The sequence below is a fragment of the Triturus cristatus genome, chromosome 3_2 (assembly GCF_964204655.1).
Source record: "Triturus cristatus chromosome 3_2, aTriCri1.1, whole genome shotgun sequence".
NCBI lineage: Eukaryota > Metazoa > Chordata > Amphibia > Caudata > Salamandridae > Triturus > Triturus cristatus.
In genome coordinates, this window is record NC_140584.1 from 696,281,629 (window position 1) to 696,288,339 (window position 6,711).

Genomic DNA, 6,711 nt, shown 5'->3' on the forward strand with positions numbered 1-6,711 from the left:
CCTCAGGAAAAGTGATAGGTGGTTGACCCCTCTCCAAGTACTCTGCAGGGGCACCCCCTCAGATTTCGTTACGTCACTGTGCGACGCATGGAGTATTGGGGTTGAGGTTGGGGCGTAGTCCGCAACGGGATCTCATGGTCGGGAGACAATTTATCCCAGCCAACCTGATTTCGATATAACGCAGGTGCTAGCACCTGAGCCCATTCCTCGTCGTACTTTTTAGCTCGGACCTTCGGCACTGTGTGCGCAAAGGACGGGAGGATTACCTCCTCCCCTCTAGGAGCATCTAAAACGAAAGCCAGGGGGCCAATCTGCCTCCGCCAACAGAATATCATAGGGAGTGGTCAGATTATCCCCAAAAAAACCTTGAATTGTACGTTGTATGTCACCTTCTATTTGTATGACTATATTATACAGTCTATCAGGGAGAGACACCCGAGTATCAGCAGTTTCAATATTCACAAATATATCAGTTGCTGTCGCCACCAGATATGGACGCAGTGCTTGTCGCACTACTGTAACTTCCGCCGCGCTGTCTAGCAGCGTTAGTGCCCATGTCAGGTTCTGAAGCTGCGTCCGTACCATCTGAGGCATACCTCGCTGTCAGCGCAGCAACTTTCTTCTTCTGAAATGGGGGTCGTTGACGCACAGACTCGTCCTGCTTGCCTTTGCCGTCAGACTGGCGGGGTTGCTCACGACCTTGGGCACCCCTTCCTTTCCCACGGTCTCCGCCATCGGATTGTGAAGCCGATGTTTCCTGTGAAGAACGAGGAGAGCATTGTTCAGAAACCTGAAATCTATCAGGTGACTTAATACGAGATCGATCGCGCAGATCATATGTGCGTTCGGTAGACGACTGTACCGGTGAAGCAGGACGTGACCCCTGTTTCTGTTGCTGCTTCCCCTGTTTCTTAGCTCTCCAACTTTGTTTAGGAAAATTGGGGTGTTCGTCTTTTGTAGACGAGCTCACCTTAGTTTGCTGTACTATATCAGGAATGATCACAGTCGGTTTTACCCCCAAGGCACTACGACCCACGGTCCTATATGCCTTCGCAATTACTTTAGCGAACTCTTTGGGCTTGTCGGCGTCATCCACGCGGTCCATCATATTTGCAACTGCATGGCATCTCCTTTGAGGTTGCCCATTACCATGGAGCATACCACATCGAAGCTGTCGACAAGCCTCATTCCCAATTCAGTAGCAGCCTCCGCACCATGATTCTCCTGAACCTTTTTGATGACGGATGGTAGCACAGACATAGACGGAGTGCCATAGCACTTCGAATAGGTCGCGGCAAAGACCTTACCCCAGTTGTCACAATCGGCCATATCCGGGACCAGGTCTTTAGGCAAAGTAATGGTGAGGATCCTGTGCTTCTCCACAGGAGTGGTATGCGGAAAAACCGCTTCCAGTTGGTCAAATTTCTCAGCAAGCCAATAAGGAAATTCATCCTTACTTTGGGGGCGCTTGCCGACCACCGAATTAACCATAACAGGACTAATAACCACCGCGTGGTGGTCCGTAGGTTGTCCCGCAACAGCAGGTGCCCCCACCTGCACGTTGCGTGACACGTACTGCACCAAAGCCCTATGTACCGTAATCAGGGCTGTGTATAGTACCCGCAACTCAGCCACCGCCACCGTGAGATAGCGGGGATGAGGCGTAAAGCCGGCCAGCACCGGCCATGTGGCCCCTGCAATAGACAACGGGCCCATTCTTGCCGGTGCAACTGCATGGGGAAGGGCGCCATTAAACCAAACAGTATGCTGCCAGGCAGAGATTGGAATTTCTTGTGTCCCATATGGGGTATAGACCGCAGGCAGCTGTGTGGCAGTATAGGTATGAAACGTATCATCGTCATCTACCGCCGGAAAAGTCACCCATAAGTAAAACAACTCATACGGGTATGACGCATCAGCGCTTACCACAAAAATTGCAGCCATCCCATCATCTGGCACCCCATACGTCGTTAAATTACGGCGCAGAGGTGCACGACTATGCGCGGCTATGTCAACCGCCATTAGGACACACTAAAGAGTATCAACGATATCAACAGTAGCACTGGGGTTCAGAAAAAAAAACCTTTTAATGATCAAGCTTGAAGGAACCTATTAGTCGAAACACAGGTAGGTTAAACCGTCACTCCCGTCAACCGGAAACTAGAGTGAGGGTGTCGTGGACTAATATAAGCACTACTAAGTCATTTCAAATCAATAGACCAAACGTTAGGTGCACCATGTTGCAGGGATTCTGCTTATGCACAGAACTATGCGCAGGAACCCAGGCCCTCTGTGAATTGTGGTGTACCAAAAAACTCACCTCAGAACCCAGAACCCCTTATCCGACCAGCATCAGTGTCGAGGTTTAGCTCGGTGGTCCCAATGTATAGACAACCCAGAACAAGCGACTTAGTGTATTTCTCAGGAATGGTGGGAATCAGAAATACCTGTTCGTAATTATTCTCATATCAGTCCACAACAGAATAAACAGAGACACAGTAAAGTTTAAAGAGTTTATTTTATAAACCTCGTATCCTAAGATGCAGTAGTTTGGCTAAAATAAGCAGACAAACGATTAAAATCAAAACCATCAGCATAGTTACAATACCATAGAAAATGAAAGGAGTAATCATACTAAAATGACAGTGGATCTAAGCCACCTTCCTTTCTCTAGCAAACTAATAGTATTATTATTAGACCGGTAAAAGGTCTCTAGGCTTGAATGGGGAACCCCATACCGTAAAGATCAGCTCAGTGAGATCACATCACAGGATCAGCTAGGCTCTGCTCCTGGGAAAGCTCTTCTTCCGAATGTAATGAAAACATGTAACACTGCAATATTAAAAGCACCCGACTTTCAGGTATTTGCAGCTGCGTGCGTGTTATGGCTAAATAGTGGGCCGATCAACCTGAACCCAACAACATGCACCGTCTAGCGACCCAGACTGTTTCTTTACACTGTGTACAGACCAAGGTCGCTGCTCACTGTTTGGGATGTGAACAACAGACAGTTCTCATGTGAAGCAAAGTCGAGTAAGCATTTCTCAATTTAATAACATCTGACTACAGTGTCGTGTGCAAAAGCAGCAAAAGCGGCAAGATGGCTTTCTAACATCTAACGCGGTTGTGCTAACTTAGCATTCTACATATATAGATAACGATCTTCACTACAGTTGGAGTTTTGGACATTTAATGGTATTTACTTTAACCAAAGAAGAATGAAATATTGAGTAATACCTGCAGGGATCCAAAATTGAGCCTTTCTTGTTTCATGATGCAATTTGCAGTTAGTGCAGGTTTGTCACTCGTGGCCCACAGTTATCCATGGTCCTGGCATAAAGGTATCAACTCACTGAGCTATTTTACTTAGAATACACATCTACTGCCCAGTATTAGTGCTCTGGAACAGGCACGTTAAACCTTCAAGCTATCTGAGGAGCCCAATCTGTAACCAGAGATTAGACACAGGAGGGACACTAGAAAGTCCATTAATCTAGGGCAGGCTTCGCCAATGAGTAGCTCATGAGCTACTGATAGTTTCCAGCTCTTCATAAGAAGCTCTCCTGTGTGGAGCCCACCCTACTAAATTCGTAGCTATATTACTTGGTTGCATTTATAGATGTATACAAACATTTTAAGGCGTATATTTGAGACACGCAAGTGTGTATTTTCAAAACACATAATCAGATGTTTGCAAAATTGTTGAATTTGCAAAATATGTTTAAAGCTATAATTGAAAGACAAATCATGCAGTCTTGAGGAGACTTCTATCCAAAGAAATACTACCAAAGGCGGACTATAAGTGCCGCACCTCGCACTTCCGTTTCCTTATTTTTGTTAGTGCACAAACACCCCTGCACCCGCCGTCGTTATGTGCATCACAAGGAAAAACAATTTCCTTTTTCAACACTGAAGCCATATGAACATGGTGACCAATAAACACCATGTTCATACCAGACTGTATCCATGAGTGGTGTCCACCAAATATTGGCAGATATTACCCCACCAATGTACGTCCAGTTAAATAGTGAAACATATTACAACCACTATTTTGGCACAATAGAAAAGTGTTCAATTAACTCACACATAAGAATAACGTCAAATCACGACAAGCAGTAGAGATGTACAAAAAGCAAACAATCGCAACCTGAGTCACCATGACCAATAAGACCAGAAAGTGCTGATTATTGTGGTAATACTCTTGTACCCTTACACAGGTTGACACATGTAGCCAGGTAGAGTTTAGTAGACTTCTTAATTGGTTCCATACAGATATGTACATCTGTCCATATTCCAGTTGCCAGCTTGCACTCCAGCCCCTTCAGCTCCTACACCAGCCCCACCAGGAGCAGCCTCCATGCTGCTCAGCCCATCTCCAACTGTCACCACTAATCCACACAGGCACCCAGGCACTCCATGCATCACAGTCACACCAACATTCCTTTACCATCTCTCACTCTGGCTGGGCAGCTAGGAGACAGCTAGGCTGGATTAAATACAAAGACACTTAAGAGGATATAACACATACGTCCCCAGAAAAACCAGAATCAGACTGCATACACATGTACACAGTTAACTCCCACTTGATGAGCCAGTGGGTATAACACACGAAGTTGCAAGATAGTGGAAAAAGATATTACGTAGAGAAAAGTGAGACTTATGATGATCATCATTCCCTTGGTGCCAGAGGCATTGCAGACACGTTATCTATTACACACATAGCAGCATTCCTTTTGGAAAATAGCTTTTTTACATTACTGCTGGCAACTGTGCTTGATGAACTGAGGGCATCACTGCTTGTGAGTAATATCGTGGCCACTAATGTAATCTTTGGTTGTTGTGGTCTTCATTACAACACTAATCATAATAGTAGTTTGTGATGATTTTCTATGGACTATAGTTGCTTTCTGTCTCTGCAGATTTCAGTTCCTTACCACACTGTGTGTTTCCAAGGGAGTTGAATGAACAATGAGTGAGGCAAGAGTTTAAGTGTTCCAGTGTATGAGAGTTAGCAGCCCTTCTCAGAGGGCACATTCATTGACATTGATAATACTGTGTATAAACATTATTGACAGTTTTCCCTGTTGGTGGGAGCTGTCAGTTTAGTAATTCTGTGCCCCTCGAAGGATCAAGAATTGTAGCCTTGCTTCTATTGTTTTAGAATGTATTAGTTTTTGTTTTTCAAAATCTAGTCCTGCTATCTTAATCACCAAAGTATTGTACCTGTCATGATGGAGTACTCCACAATAGCACTGTGGCATGCACCAGGCCGCCAATCTTCCCAGGTCAAAGCTTGATTAGTTGCTCACGGCTAGGTTTAAGATTTGCATTCTGGGACTTGCAATCTAGTTTATAAATCAAGGACTGCAAGTTCCATAATTCAAAGAAAAAAACCTGCACAAAAACAGTTAGTCCTGCAGTCACCTTGGTAATTGGCCGCTGTGATGAAGCGCTATTTTAGAAAGTGATCATTTATAGATCAGTGTCTGGCTGAACAGGAACCTTTATTGAGTCGGGGGTCATAATTGAGTATTCTCACAGTGCTAGCAACAGCACACAGGCCCGTGGCCCACTGTCGCATGGAGTAGGGATCGATATGTGAACTGCTGCAAGAAAGCCTGTAAAAAAGCGTGCAGTATGGTGCTCCCAGGATCCAGAATCTGATTGAGAATACCTGATCTAAACAAAAAGCGTACATCATCTGCATCTGTTTTTTCATACATGGGGAGGTTGGTGCAGTGTGCCCAAGTGATGTGCATTCCAAATGTCTTTATGTGGAAGTTGGGTCATTGGGGTCATCCAGGCAAGCAGCGTGAATCAGAGGGTAAATTAAATCTCCAGACTGCCTGGTCCCTGCCTGAATGCCCCACACACAATAAGACGATCTCTCGCCCTTCCAGCAATGAAGTTATGTGACAGTGATAAGTGACACAACAGTATTTGGGCTGTGACCCTTCCCTAAGAAATTGTTACTGGGTGTTCACACCATAGGCCCGCCCTTGAAGATACGCCTGTGTCTGAAAGCTGGCATTTAGAGAAACATTTCTCAATGACCCAGGAGACTTAACTGTTTTTTTAAGTTGCTGAGGGCAGCTGCTGCACTTCCTGCAGCCTCCTACAGCTTTAAACAAAAGTTTTGGTGGTGCCCCTGCCCTTTCAAGAGGCAATGCCAGCAAGAAAATATATTATTTAAACGCACTAGGGCAGTGGTTCTCAAAAGTTTTAGAACCACAACCCACTGTTTAGAGCAGCAAATCTCCTAACTTTAAAGGACATAAGGCAAGTCGATTTTTGAATGTTACTAAAGCATCATGTGGTAGCACTTCGTCATTCACAGACAACACAGTTTCCATTGAAATGGGCAGACATACAGTTTTATAGATAAAACTATATAGCACACAAATGATAATGTGTGAAAATCGGCTTTCTGCGAGTATTTATATTTTGTGCGTCACCAAGTAAGTGTATTGACTTGTTTTGATCCTACTAAAATGTCTGCTTCCAGTACTCTTCACAATTACAAAAGAAGTGCTTCATTTTTGCTTTCCTTACTGCTGGCTGCATACCGTTTATTTACAGGTGATTACATTTTGTGATGTACTGCAAAAAAAACCATGCATTGTCACATAATTCATTTTAACCCCTTGCCTGCGGGGGTAATTCTTCCACGGCGCGGGGGGGGTCGCGGCGGCGCTGTGCTCGTGACGAGCT